This window comes from Camellia sinensis, chromosome 9 (assembly GCF_055761805.1).
Source record: "Camellia sinensis isolate YWXY chromosome 9, ASM5576180v1, whole genome shotgun sequence".
NCBI lineage: Eukaryota > Viridiplantae > Streptophyta > Magnoliopsida > Ericales > Theaceae > Camellia > Camellia sinensis.
This window is the reverse complement of record NC_138969.1, coordinates 1,821,981-1,837,998: the sequence shown is the minus strand read 5'-3', so window position 1 is coordinate 1,837,998 and position 16,018 is coordinate 1,821,981.

The following is a 16,018-nucleotide window of genomic DNA, read 5'->3' as shown; positions in this document are numbered from 1 at the left end:
TTCGTTGTTGTCTTATCCTCATTTCTATCCCCTACTCTTTTAATTAGAGTTTTGGGTTGTGTTGGGCAAGTTGGGAATAAGTTGGTCGTGTTTTAAAACTTAGAAATTTTGCCCAGGTTTTGGTCTCTCCGCTCGAGCGGCGATTTGACGCTCGAGCGGGATTTTGTTGCTGCCTTTCCGCTCGAGCGGAAGTTTGGACGCTCGAGCGTGAATTTCCTTCTCTCAACATTTTGGACATCTGCAGAAAATTCTGGGAGAATGCATCCGGCGCTCGAGCGGATCTTGGGACGCTCGAGCGTGAACCTGTGTCTGACGCTCGAGCGGGGTGTTGTACGCTCGAGCGAACCTGTTTTTATATCAGTCCGTGAAATCACTTTTTTGATCACTTTTTGATTTCCTTTCTCTCTCTTACTTTTTCAAAACCTCCATTGGAGAGCACCTTACTCTAAAACCCTAACTTCTCTCTTAGGATTGATCTAGTAGGAGTTGTTTTCTCACCTTGGGCCTTTACAAAAGTTGCGTTGATCGTAGAGGGCTATCTTTTAATCTGAAAATTTCGGGATTTGGAGCATTTCCGTTTCTTCATCTTATTCGTTGGGTCCCATCATTCGAGGTAGGGATAACCTACTCCATCTTATGAGCTTTGTTTTTGAATTTTAGCATTTTGATATGTTGGGGGTTGTTGGGTAATTTTGAGAAAGTTTGGGCCTTTGTGTAATTTTACAAAAGTTGGGGTTTTAAATATATAAACCTATATGCATGTTAGGCATAGAGAAATGAGATTAATGTTGGGACATTGATGGAAATGGAACCTTAGGGTTGTTTTGTGTGAACTATGGTAATTTGCCCTAATTGGATTAATTAATTAATGCATACGATTAATTGAAGAAAATGAGGAATTGAATTGAGAATGTTAAAATTGGGAATGTATGTGACTAAAGAGTGTAGACGAATCTTTTATTGCTCATCTAGTTGAAATGTTGATATATTATCCATTTGTGCATTTACTTCCTGCTTAGAAATAATTGCTTTGGGCTACCGGTGGAGGGTAGTGTTGATTATTGTAGACAATGCATGATGATTAGGCAAACTAAAACTAATCAATCGAATGTGTCATAGAGTATGACGGTTGATAGAATACATTAACTGTATGTATTGAGTGATTGCGTATATGACCAATGTGTTTATATGCATTATGTGTAGACGGTTGGTAGAATACATTAATTGTATGTATTGAGTGATTGCGTATATGACTAATGTGTTTTATATGCATTATGTGTAGAGGAGGAGATGGGGGATGTACTCCACGGTTTAGGGGAAGATGGGGGATGTACCTCTAAACCGGATAGGATTGGGAGGAGATGGGGGATGAACTCCGTAGACACAGCTCATATGCTTGTCTAGAGAAGTGTAGATACAGCTCATATGCTTGTCTAGTGAAGTGTAGATACAGCTCATATGCTTGTCTAGTGAAGTGTAGATACAACTAATATGCTTGTCTAGTGAAGTGTGGATACAGCTAATATGCTTATCTGTTGATGTGTAACATGCTTGTCTGTTGTGATGTTGATATAGCTCATATGCTTATCTATTGAAATGTTGATATAGCTCATATGCTTATCTGTTGTAGTAGTGATGTAGCTCACATGCTTATCTATTGAAAAGTCTGTTTGATTTGATATAGCGCTAAAATGTATATCATCATCGTTGTGAAGTATGGAAGTAGTTCATGTATTATTGATACAACATCAAAATGTGTATCCATCGTAAATTTCGAAAGTGTTCTAGTGATGAACTATAACCTCATCAAATGTTTTGGCTAGAGTCCTGAGCCTTGTTTTCAAACTCATAGTTGAATAAGAAATGAAAAGTGAATTGTAACATAGACTTGGTTGTCATGGAATTGAAATAAGATGTAAGTAGAGGTGTAAGTATCGACCATCTTTCAGTTGCTAATCTTTTAGGCATTGTTTATAGTTGGTTTAGTATATCTCTGCTGGGCTGTGGCTCACCCTATATGGGAACATCATTTCAGGTACAGGTAACTTGCCACTTCCAAGGACATAGTTTGGGAGGCTAGAGGCGGACAGACTCTTGTTCTCTTATCTCCTTTTTGATGTATTGCATGTAAATTCAATGCCAAGGGCTTAATGTGTAACCGAGTCAATACTATCTTTTATAACCAAGTGTTAACTTGGAAAGCTGTAAGCCCGTAGGGCATTTATTTTTGTTGTTGACAAGTACTACTTTTGTAATGAGGTACTCTGATGAATTGAGGAAATATAGATCTTTTGTATATAAATGTATGTTTATATTGATGGGTTTAATGTTATTTTTTTAAGGGCGTTACAACTTGGTATGTCATTGAATATGACGGTTTGATTAAACCATTGAATATGTGATTTGGTTAGTCATTGTATATGACAACGCTTTTAAATACATTGTATATGTATCATTGTTTGGGAGGAGATAAGAAATGTACTCCATTGTTTGGGAGAAAATAAGGGATGGACTCCATTGAAAATTAAGTTGACCGAAGTGTCCAGGGTGAAAGTCCATAAATGTTATATATATATGGGTGCCGATTTCCTCAGATGTGAATTCCGTAAAATGGCAAGAAAATAGAAGTGTTGGGTTGATAAATATATTGAATTGTGAACCGTTGAGTTGTAATCTCATTTGGTTGATTAGATAATAATGAATTTGGTTAATAGATTAACCCGAAATGGATGAATGGAAATGGATTGAGGTATGGTTATCTATATTGAATGGTCTTGGAAAGAATCTATGTTGGTTATGAATATTGAACATTTATCTGATGCTTATATCTTAGTTAAATCTCATATATTGTTTTATCATATCTCTACTGGACTTTGGCTCACCTTACTTGGGAAACCATTTTCAATTACAGACGACATGCCGCCTCCAAGGACATAGCTTGGGAGGTTTAGGGCCTGAAGGCTCCATTTTGTTATTTCGTTTTGTGTTAAATGTTTATTCAAGCTGAGGGCTTTATATGTATAGAGTTAGGACTCTTTCTTTTGTTGTAACCAAGAGATATCTTGGGAAGGTGTATGTAACGTCCTCAAAATAATACATATAAACTCACATTCTTTACATGCATAGACAAAAGAGAATAAAGCATATTTCTATTTATCAGAGTATTCATTACAAGAGTATCACATGTTGACAACAAAAGTAAATGCCCTATGGGCTTACAACTTTTCAAGTCAACACTTGGTTACAAAAGAAGAGAACTAACTCATACACATTAAGCCCTTGGCTTGAATTTACATGTAATACCAAAACAACAAAACAACCAAAAGAGTCTTCAACTCCCAAAACCTTCCAAGCTATGTCCTTGGAGGTGGCATGTCACCTGAACTTGAAAATGATGTCCCATATAGGGTGAGCCACAGCCCAGTAGAGATATACTAACCAAATATGAGCAATGACTAAAACAATAGCATTTGATAGATGGTTAACACTTATAAACCAATTTATATCACAATACAGTTCCCTGACAATCAAGTCCATGTTACATCCCACTTTCCTTTACTTATCCAATTTTCCATTTGTACAAACATGGCTCAGAACCTGGCCAAACAATTTTCATGAGACAACAGCTCATACAAAAATACTTCCAATATCAACAATTCAAATGAGACTAAAGCTCATATTAAAACACTTCCATTTTAAATGAGATAACAACTCATATTAAACACTTCCATACTTCAAGAGATACATGTATTTGCTGTATCAATGGAGTCCATCCCCTATCTCCTCCCAAAACAGGTTTGAGAGTCCATCCCCTATCTCCTCTCAAACCATGGTGTACATCCCCTATCTCCTCCCAAACAATATGCATATACAATGTAATTAAACACTTGTCATATACAATAATCAATCAATACACATTTGCTGTATTGTTCCAACCGTCATACTTAATGACATATTCCAAATGATTAGTTTCAGTTCTCCCTAATCAACATACAGTGTCTACAACAATCAAGACTATCCTCTGCCGATAGCCCAAAGCAATTATTTCTAAACAGATAATAAATGCATCAACAGATAAATTATCAACATTTTCAAAAGTGAACGATTAATCAATCCAACTCCACCATTCATCCTCATAACTTCTCAATTTCATTATTTCCAAATCAATTTCCTTATCTCATAATAAATGTCATTGATTACACAAATGACCCAATTATACCCAACTATGGTATTTTCCCCCTTTTTCCAACATTGACCTCAAGGGTCTAAATATTAACAATAAACATCATTAGGCTCATTTTAAGACCCAAATACACATATTTAGTTCAAAGGAACAAAAGTCCTCTTTTATAATTTCAAGATCTGAAACCCTAATTCCCAAACTTACCCAACAACACCAACTTATCAAAATGACCAATATTTATGACAAAACTCATAAGATGGAGTAGGGTATCCCTACCTCGAAATTAGAAGCCCAAAGGAGAAGATGGTGAAAACCCAAAGTGCTCCAAATCCATAACTTTTCAGATTAAAGTGAAGCCCTCGCGACCCTCTATCTTTCTTACAAAGAGACTAGGGTAGAAGATCACTAAAAATAGATGAAACCTTAGAGAGAAGGTATATGTAGAGAGAGAGAGCCAAATCTAGGGTTTGAGATGAAAAGTGTATCCAAAAAGTGAAGAAGAAGCTGCTGCTGTGTGCTGATATAACAGAGGCTCGCTCGAGCGACCAGATACAAAGATACCTCGCTCGAGCGTAGAAAGCCTTGCTCGAATCAACAATTCGAAGCTTCAAGTCTGCAACCCAGAAGCACGCTCGAGCGCAAGAATGCTCGCTCGAGTGAAGAAACACAAAACATACAGCTCGCTCACTCGAGACAAGGCTGCGTCTGAACAAAAACCTGAAGATACATCAGAACTCGCTCGAGCGTACAAACCCTCGCTCGAGCGAAGGAGCAACAACACAAGGCTCGCTCGAGCGACAAAGTCCTGGCTCGAGCGAAGAGACTAAAAACTAGATAGCAACCATTTGCTTCCAATCACGCCCAACCTGTAACAAACATGCCCAAAACATCCTAAAACTCATATTCAAAGAATTGAAGGACTGACACAAGGTATAAACAACAACCGACATCCACGGAACCAAGTCCGGATACAGCAACCAAAGGAGGAAGAACCGGGATCGCTATAGTGTAAGCCCGTAGGGCATTTATTATCTTGTTAACAATTAGTGTCACATGTTGTGGTTTCAGAATAAATATTTATGAAAGTATAATGCACGTAATATCTCTTGTAATATAAACTCTGAAATGAATGAATGTATGATATTTTCCATTATGTTTATGAATCTCATGGGTTGGATTATCCTCTTTATTTTGAGGGCGTTACATTGCAACACTCCAATGGACTTGGGGTGGCTGCTGTGCTCTATGCAGCTAAATGGGCCCACTTTGGGGTCCATTTTGATAATCTAAACCATTCACATTTTAGAGTACATCGAGTAGATTATACCTGCAAAAATTTAAGTTAATCGAATATCGGTAACCCTTTCATCTACTCACATTTGTATTCATTTTAATACTTTAAATCATAATTGTCATTTATTTTTATAGATACAAATGTGAATAGATGAAAGGGTTAACAATATCTGATTAACTTTATTTTTTGCAGGTATGTTCTACTCGATGTATTCTAAAATGTCTTCGGATCATCAAAATAGGCCCCGAAATAGGCCCATTTGACTACATAACAGTGGCTGCCGTGCAAGGGGCACAACAGCCACCCCAAGTCTCACTCCAATATAACACTCAAACGTAACACTCCAATGTAACACTCAAAAAAAAAAAATGGTGTACTTTTTTCGAACGTAGCACTTCAATATAACACTCTAAAAAAGTTTCTCAGTGTAACATTCCAATGTAACATACAAAAAAACTCATTGGTGTACGTTTCCTAAGCGTAACACTCCAATATAACATTTCAAAAAAAGGATATGGGATTCTTCAAACCATTCCAAAAGGATGTGAGATTTTTCAAATCATTCCAAAAGGAGTACAAAAATTCCTTAGTAAGCTTTGAGCAAATGTATAATTTCAAATTATGAGTGTTACGTTTAGAAAAATTACATTAAGACTTTTGTTAATATTTTTGTGTGTGTTACATTGGAGTGTTATGGTTGGGATTACATTGATTGGAGTGTTACGTTCGAAAAAAGTACACTAATGACTGTTAAGTTTGGAAAAAGTACATTAATGAGTTTTTTTAGAGTGTTACATTGTTACGTTTGGGAAAAAATGCACCAAGGAGTTTGTGTTTTACATTGGATATTACGTTAGTATTATATTAGAGTATTGCGTTATTGGAGTGTTATATTTTTTTCGTAATGTGGGATTTGTTCTAGGAGGGAAAATCCAAAACTTCTATACTGAGAATTGCCTAAATGTGTAATTTTACATTAGAGAAACCCATTTTTATTCTTAGAAAATTAAACCCAAACATGTAAGTGACTACCTTTTTGTGTAATTTTCACTTTAATAGGATCTTTGGGTTCATAAGGAAAAAGAAAAGACTAAATAGTTCACAAGATCACGCTTTGAGATTTATTGATGCCTTTAAAAAAATTCAGTGAAAATAAAAAAAATAAAAAATTTCAATTTTAAGTAAATTTAGAAAACTCAACCCAAAGGTTTTCTTGAATAGCCCTTCCATCTTTCTTTCTTTTATCTCTCTTTCCTCTCTTTTTATGTTTAGATATATATCATTTACATATGCTTAAACATTAAGCAAAATATGATGAATTAAAAATAAATTTAATGAATACATACAACATTAAGACCTTATTTGTCATAACCTAAAAAAGCCAAAAAGTTAAAAAGTCACTATTCTATTTAAATCACATCATCTTATTTAAGTCGCATCACCTCTGTGATGACCCATAATTTTTTTTTTAATAGTCAGTGCATAATTTAATTGAACAAATTTTCGGATTTGACTGCTGTGTAAATTCTGTGTGAAAATAGTTTGGTTTTGTATTTTTTTAAAATAATTCCCGATCTTAGAAAATTATAAAATTTTTATATATTGTTCACATACGAGTCTAGCACGTTGGGTAAAAATTTCAGAATTTATTGATAAGTATTTATTTTATGAAAATTCACGGACTAAGGTGTTCAGTTTAATTTATAGCAGAATTTAGTTATTTAATTTTGAATGTTTAGATCATAATTTGGATAAATTCGTTGGGTATATTTTGGTATATAATTGGACCATGTTTGGCTTATGGGTGGGACCCATGACTTAGATTTAATTTAATTTGAGTTTGTTTAGGTGCCGTTTGGTAGTGACTCATGTTTAACTGTTTGGTCCTTTTTAATTATGTAATTGGTAGTAACCACCTTGAGAGTTGTTATTATTTATTATATAGGGGTTATAATAAATATTTGATAGTTGATTTTATGGTGTGTACTATATGGTGAAAAATTATATATTTTATAAAGAATGAAAATATGTGTATTTCGTAATGAGCAAAATATTATATTTTGTGATGAGAAAAATTATATCATTTTATAATTTCTATTATAAAATTTTGAGGTATTATTACAAAAATTATATTGTATTATTTGAAAAACCCATTTTGGGGAAGTGAACCGACATGGGGTTGTTCCCCACTCCTTCTCCCTTATTTCTTTTCCTTTCTTTTTCTTTTCGTTTCTTGGGGCTTGGCAGAGCTCAACGTCTCTCTCTCTCTCTCTCTCTCTCTCTCTCTCTCCCTCTCTATGTTCACCATTTTTGTTTAAACTTCAAGCTTGAAATGGGAGTCTTTAGAGTGAGATTTTACAAAAGTGTTGTAAATGAAAGTTAGAGAGCTCGTTGTGATCTTCGCAATGGTAGTCTTGGATTCATGATTGGGCAAGATTTGCCTTCCAGATCTGCTCTTCTTTGTTATTTGAGGTAGGGACTTTCTTCATATTTTTACATTAAAACTATGTTAAGGTTATTTTGAGAGAATATTTCATTTTAAGAGGTATTGCACATATATATGTATATATAATTTTTAGATTTTTGTTTGGTAATTTTTGGAAGAAAAATTATGATAAAATGTTAAGAATGTTGGCATTTTGAGATTGATTTTGGAAAAATCATTTTGTGTTGTTAATTTTGTAAAAAAAATTCGAAAATAAAATTTAAAGGTTGTATGATTGTATTTACATCATATTATGATTAGATGACTTATTTTGAGAAATATAAGGTTGGAATATTTTTTTTTTTATCTTTGATTTGAAATTTATTTTTGAGAAAAATAAATTGAGTTTGAGGAATATTGTGTAGATTGTTAAGTTGGGATTATAGAGTTGTTTTGGGATTAAAAACTTTAAAAGTATTATATTCATGAAACTTTATGGAAGATGATATGTTGATGATTAAGTTGTGTTCGTTTTTTTTTTTTTTTTTTTTTGTGAAAATGAAAAATGTGAAATATAGACTTTTGAACTCATAATCTTGAAAATGTTACTCTTGGGCATATTTCATAATTTTTGATGTAAATATCATGTTAATTAGTTAATTTTAGAAAAGTTGTGGAAATTTGTTATTTGTAGAGATTTGAGAGAAAAATGAACTATTTAAGTAGCTTGGCATGAAATGTAGTGATGCTATTTGGGTGGTTGTAGACCGGTTGACTAAGTCGGCGCACTTTATCCCTATGCGCGTGAGAGATTCGGTAGATCATCTTGCCGACTTGTATATTCGGGACATAGTGAGGTTGCACGGGGTCCTAGTGACGATCGTCTCAGATAGAGACCCTCATTTTACTGCTAGGTTGTGGTAGAGTTTGCAGAGTGCCTTGGGCACTAAGTTGACCTTTAGTACGGCTTATCATCCTCAGACTGACGGGCAGTCTGAGCGTACTATTCAGATCCTTGAGGATATGCTTCGAGGTTGTGTCCTTGACATTAGTGGGACGTGGAAGAGGCACTTGTCCTTGGTGGAGTTTGCCTACAACAACAGCTTTCAGTCGAGTATCGGTATGGCACCGTTTGAGGCCTTGTATGGCCGACCGTGTAGGTCTCCAGTTTGTTGGGCCGAGGTGGGTGATGCACATTTGTTGGGCCCGGAGTTGGTGAGGGAAACGATGGAGAAAGTTGAGCTTATCCGTAGGAGGCTTGTTACAGCCCAGAGTCGCCAAAAGAGTTATGCCGACCGTAGGAGGAGGCCTTTAGCTTTTGAGGCGGGTGATCATGTCTTTCTGAAAATATCACCTAGGCGAGGTTTATGAGATTTGGGAAGAGTGAGAAGTTATCCCCTCGGTTTATCGGTCCCTTTGAGATCCTTGAGAGGATTGGGGAGGTTGCTTATCGTTTGGCTTTGCCACCGCAGTTGTCCGGGGTACATGACGTATTTCATGTTAGTATGCTTCAGAAGTACGAGCCAGATCCATCGCACGTGTTGGATTGGACCGACTTAGAGGTAGATGAGGATGCCTTATATGAGGAGAGACCGGTTCGAGTCTTGGATAGGCGGGATCAAGTCTTGCGAGGCAAGACCATTCCCTTGGTAAAGGTTTTGTGGAAGCATCACGGAATGGAGGAAGCCACTTGGGAACGTGAGGCGGATGTCCGTGAGAATTATTCGGACTTATTTGTTGATGTATAATCATGTATTGAGATTTGTAATATTGTTGAACTTTAAGAGCATTATATATGTCTTAAGTTGTAAAACATGGTATATGTGTTTGGTTTATGGAGTTATGTTTTGGAACTTGCCTTAAAATGGAAGTTTAATGTAACATTGTAAATGTTGAATGTATTGTAGAAATAGAAATATATCATGAATAATAAATATGATATAGAATTGTGGAATGTGGTATTGAAATTTGTGAAATTTCAAAGAATGCATAACTATAATGCATGTTGTAGATAATGTTGTAAATTGCCTCTTGAAAAGAGATGAGATGACCAATAATGGGTCGAGTTGTTAAAATTCGCATTGTAATAATGTGGGGAATTGAGAAAATCTTGTTTTTGAAAAACTTGTGTTTAATTTCGGGGACAAAATTCTTTAAGGGGGGAGGGTTATAGCGATTTCGGTTTTCCCTTTCTGTATCTGTTGTATTTGGACTTGGGTTCCGTGGTGTTGGTGGTTGTATACCTTGTTGTCATCCTTTAATTCCGTATGTTTTAGTTTTGGGATGTGTTGGGCATGCTACGAACAGGTAGGTTGAGTTTTGGTCTCAAGTGTAGTTGCCCAGGTTTTTGGTGTTATGCTCGAGCGGGTCATTCTACGCTCAAGCGGAGTTCAATTTTTGGTTGTCCGCTCGAGCGGGCCTTCTTGCCCTCGAGCGGAGATTTCATACTTCCAGTATTTCGTGCCCCAGCAAAAACTTCTGCAGGTGTGTTTTTCACGCTCGAGCGGGTATCTTGGCGCTCGAGCGGGTAGCGCTTTGTCTGTGAAAGTTCTGGGAGGGGGAAATCTACGCTCCAGCGAACTGGTTTTCGTGCTCGAGCGGATGTACTTTATTCTTGTGTCTTGGCGCTCGAGCGGACCTTTTTGAGCTCGAGCGTGTCTAGATTTTTGTGCATAACGCTCGAACGTTCTATTATCCACTGGAGCGGGTCATACGTATATCAGTTGGCAGCTGGGCATTTTTGAATCACTTTTTACACTTTCTCTCTCTCTCTTACTTTTCCAAAATCAATTTTGAGAGCTCCTCTCTCTAGAATCTCCCTTCTCTCTAGGGTTTGATCTAGCTAGAGTGTCCCACTACCTTGTTGTCTTTGCAAAAGGTGTGTTGATCGTCGAGGCCTACATTTTGATCCGAAAAGTTTGGATTTTGGAGCACTTTGAATTTCTTCTTCTTCTCCGTTTGAGCTCTAACTTCGAGGTAGGGATATCCTACTCCTCCTTATGAGCTTTGTCTTTAAATTTTTAGCATTTTGGTATGTTGGGGATTGTTGGGTAATTTTGAGAAAGTTTGGGTCTTTGTGTAATTTTACAAAAGATGAGGTTTTATTTATATAAGCCTATATGCATGTTTAGCATGGAGAAATGAGATAAATGTTGGGTTATTGATAGAAATGGAACCTTAGGGTTGTTTTGTTAATTATGGGAAATGCCCTAATTACAATGATGAATTAATTTGTGAAATTAATTTTGAGAAATGAGAAGTTGAATTGAGAATGTTGAAATTCGGAACGTATGGGATTAAAGGGTGTAGTTGGATCATTTATCACTCACCTAGTTGAAATGTTGATATTTTATCCATTTGGTGCATTTATTTTCTGTTTAGAAATAACTGCTTTGGGCTATCGGTGGAGGATAGTCTTGATTGTTGTAGACAATGCATGATGATTAGGCAAACTAATACTAATAGATTGAGTATACTATTGAGTATAGCGGTTGTAATAATACATTAACTGTATGTATTGATTGATTATGTATATGATCTATGTTTATATACATTGTGTGTGGGAGGAGATAGGGGATGTACTCCACGGTTTAGGGGAAGATAGGGGATGGACCTCTAAACCGGATTTTGTGTGACATTGATACAGCACTACAATGTGTATCAAGTGTGGATTATGGAAGTGTTTGAATTGATTTGATATAGCACTAAAATGTATATCGTTATCAATTGTGAAGTATAGAAGTGTTTGTATATGTTATTGATACAGCACCACAATGTGTATCCATCATGAATTTTGAAAGTGTTTTAAAGATGAGTCTTAATAAGTTATTTGGCTAGGTTCTAAGCCTTGTTTTCAAACTCAAAGTTGAGAAAGAAGTGGGAAATGAAATGTAACATAGACTTAAATGTCATGAAACTGTAACGTGTTATAAGTGGAAATATAAGTGTGGACCATCTATCGAATGCTGTTATTTTAGTCATTGTTTATAGTTAGTATAGTATATTTCTACTGGGATGTGACTCACCCTATATGGGACATCATTTTCAGGTACAGGTAGCATGCCACCTCCAAGGACATAGCGTGGGAGGCTTGAGACTGTTAGGCTGTTTTGTGTTTTTTTATTGTATTACATGTATATCAAGCCAAGGGCTTTCTATGTATAGAGTTAGTACTCTCTTTTTGTAACCAAGTGCTGACTTGGAAAGTTGTAAGCCCATAGGGCATTTACTTTTGATGTCAACATGTAATACATTTTGTAAAGACTACTCTGATGGAATATATTTATGCTTTATTCACTTATGTTTAAGCATGCTATTGTTTGATGATTTATGAGTTTATTTGAGGGCGTTACAAATGTGATTATGTTTAAAAGATGAGACATGTTAAGTTAGGTTTGATATAATTTATTTTGAAAAATTGTGAATATAATGAACTTACTAATTTGATGGATTAAATTAGTTTGGTTAATATTTTGTATCCTTTATGATTAAAAGTGTGTTATTGAGATTACCATAACTTTTAATATAGTAAGATGGAAATGGTAATATTCAATAAGTATGTGATTTGGTAAAAATCATTTTGGTTATCTTGGTTTAGGTGAAACGAAAATTGATTGAAGGTTTTGTGTGAGTCCAAACAATGGGAAGTTTGATATATAGTTTGTTATAGAATTGTCTTGAAATGACTAAATTGGGAATGTTGATTAACTTGTGGAGACTATATGAATGTGGATATTGTTGGATTATCTCTTGAAATTGTATTATGATATTACATTGATAGAGATATGGAATTTGATCACAATGGAGCATTGTGTGGTGGAATTGAAATTGGAACTATTCTAATGCATTGTTACATATTGCATTGCCATTTCATTTCATTGTTATCATGGATTTTGAATTGCAATTGAAAACTATTGTTTTAAGAAAGGAATTGTTTTTGGTGAAACAAGATCAATTTGAATTGTTTTAGGTAAATACGTTGGTAAGTCCGGTTAGGAGGTGTAGTTTGATATTGGTTAAGTTGGCCTGAGTGTCCATGGTGAAAGACCAGAAACCGCGCGAATAGGTGTCAAGCCTTCCAGTTAATACTAGTAAAAATGATGGATTACAGGTGTCGAGCCTTCCAGTTAATACTGGTAAAAATGACAAATTGGTAGTACTTGTATAGTCTACTTGCAGACACTAGGGATTACCTAAATTGTATTTACTATCTTGGAATTTTATTGAAATTGTTAAATTAATGTGTTTTCAAATTGACATTGTGCGTAAGATTTTCAAAAGATGAGAAAAATATTTTAAGCATGACATGGCATATGCATTCATCTCATAAGACTGTATAAAAAGGATTTGATGAATTGTTTAATTATTTGATTCAATTGATAATGAGATAATTAAATGAATTGAAAAGGATGTCATGTTGCTATTGGAACATGTTTATTTATTTAAGTTAACTTGTTGTGGTTAATTAAATAAATTAGATTTAAGAGATTATGTAATAAAATCATATGGTTTTGACATGATATGATTTCACGTATATGTACGAGTATTTTGGTACCCGCATATCTTCTAACGTTTTGATATGAGATTGCTTGGTGAGCTAGTGGTTGCTCAGCCCTTGCCTGTATATGTGTACAGGGAATGCTTTTCGGATTTGAAGATTAAACAATGGGTTTTACCATTTCATAAGTGTAATGTAGTGATGGATTGTATTACTTCATTTGTTGTTTGGCTGAGTGCTATTTTTTTTTTTATAAAGAGTAGTGTCATCTCTTTTATTGTAAGCCTCAAGGCATTTCTTTTATTCGCATGTAAATGTCATTGTTGTATAACGAGAGGAAATATGTATATTTAATTATTCATCATTTCACTCAAGGATGAAATGTTATTTGTAAATGAACTTAATTAATGAATATTGGTAATGTTATCCGAGTGATAAAATATGGGGCGTGACAACCTCCCTACCACATCACTTCAAATCCAATCCATACCTAATCCATATTTCATAAAAAAAATTAAAAAGTGTACTTATTTAAAACATACCAAGCAACCCCTAAAATTGTATTAATTTTTAAACTGGGTCGAACAATTTTGATGGTGCACACTTTTTTATAAATATGAAACGTTTTAAATGCATATAGATTGAGTGGATATAAATCAGAAAAAGTGTTTTTTTAGATAGTAAGACATAGAATTCAAAAGGAAAATTTAGTCAAAACCTCTCAATTGGACCCTTGTTTAGTAAAAAGGACAATCCAATTTATTTTGTTTCATAAAGCCCCTAAGAATGAGGCGCATAATTGAGTAAGGACAAAATAAAATATATGTTTTTTAAGACAATATTACCAGAGTAATATGTTACTATTTATATCAATTTCGACTGTAATAATTTTTTTAAAAAAGAATTTCGTAGTCAATATGAATATTATTTGATAGATCTTGGTAAGAAGATTCAAAAAAAATTAATTTTATTAAAAATCAACATCTAGATCAAAAATTATATTATTTTAAAGTTTAATATTTTGATAATAGTGGTATATGTTGAATTTTTCAATAAAAACTTTTTGTATTTATACTTAATACATTAAAATTTTATTACGAGGGAGTTTTGACAAAATCCACCAATACAAAACAAATTAAACCAACGAAGCTTCCTGATCAACCAAATTAAGAATGTAGTGACGAATGAACCTTTTCCATCCAAACAGTACAACTGCTCAACTCAACTACCATATAAGCGAGACAATGCGCAATCGAATTACCGCCTTTTAACATGTGCCACTTCCCACGATCGAAACCACCGCAACCCCGACTGAGTGGATGCCACCAAATGGTGGAAGGAAGAAAGCTGCTCTATCGGAGATTGTAGAGTTTGAACTACAGATAAAGAATCACCTTCAAGAATGACAGAATGCAGACCAAAATGGCATGCTAACTGGACCGAGTGCAACGCAACAAGTGCTTCAAAACATTCCACCCCAAGGTTTTAAAAAGTGGCCGCAACCATTACGTAACGGTTTTGGCGTTTACCGCCACCCGTTACGGCCGCTTTTGCAGTGTGATTGAGATTCACAGGTGTGTCGGCCGTAGCGACTGCCGTAGCGGTGCCGTAACGGCCTATTACGCAACGTTACGTAATGGTTCCAAACTGTTTCTTTCGAAAAAACACACAAAAAAAGGCTGAAAATGGGGGAAGAGGGATAGAGAGAAAAGGGAAGATAAAGAGAGAAAATGGAGGAGCAAGAGATACAGAGAGAGAAAAGGGAAGATGAATAACATATTATTGATTTGTTGATGCTGTAAGACATATGATATTCTATTCAGCTGCTATCACTAAACAATTTTGTTTGTGTGCGTCTATCTATATATTGTTTGAAAATAATAATAATAATAAGTGTGGTCATTATCTATTTGGCTTGATTAAAATATGTATGTATATATATATATATATATATATATTTAGGCTCTTATTTATTCTCTTACTTTTGTCATTATTTATCTTATATATAATAGTTAGTGATTGATTTTTTGTATAATATAAAGTCATTAATTATTAAAATAAAATATAAAAAACTCAGTTTATAGCGATTTAAAAATATGAAATATATTGGATCATACTTAAAAATTTATAAAAATTGATCAATATTTATTTTTAACCCAAAAAATATGATCATGGAAAAAAAAATATGCGTATCGATAAGTTTTTTTCAAATTGTGCGAAAAATAAAAAAATTCACAGTTCCAGTTACCACAACCGTTACACTACGGCCTTTACACCCCGCAACCGCGTCACTGCCACCGTTACGGCAACCACAACCGTTTTTTAGAACCTTGTCCACCCCCATTATAGATGTTAATTTCGTCGACATCGCAACAATAATCTCCCCATAATGGTTTGGCACTATTGCTCCAATCAATCCTTTCGATGCAAAGCGTGCACCATCAAAATCTATCTTGAAAATTCCTTCCAGTGGAGGCCACCACCAAACCTGAAACTGCACAACCGATGGCACACTTACTCGACACCGAATCCCAGTTAGCTATTAATAAAAATCAGATGCACATCTAATATGAATGCTCTTATTGCACGGTTTGGGTGAGGACAAATAGAGGAGAAGTG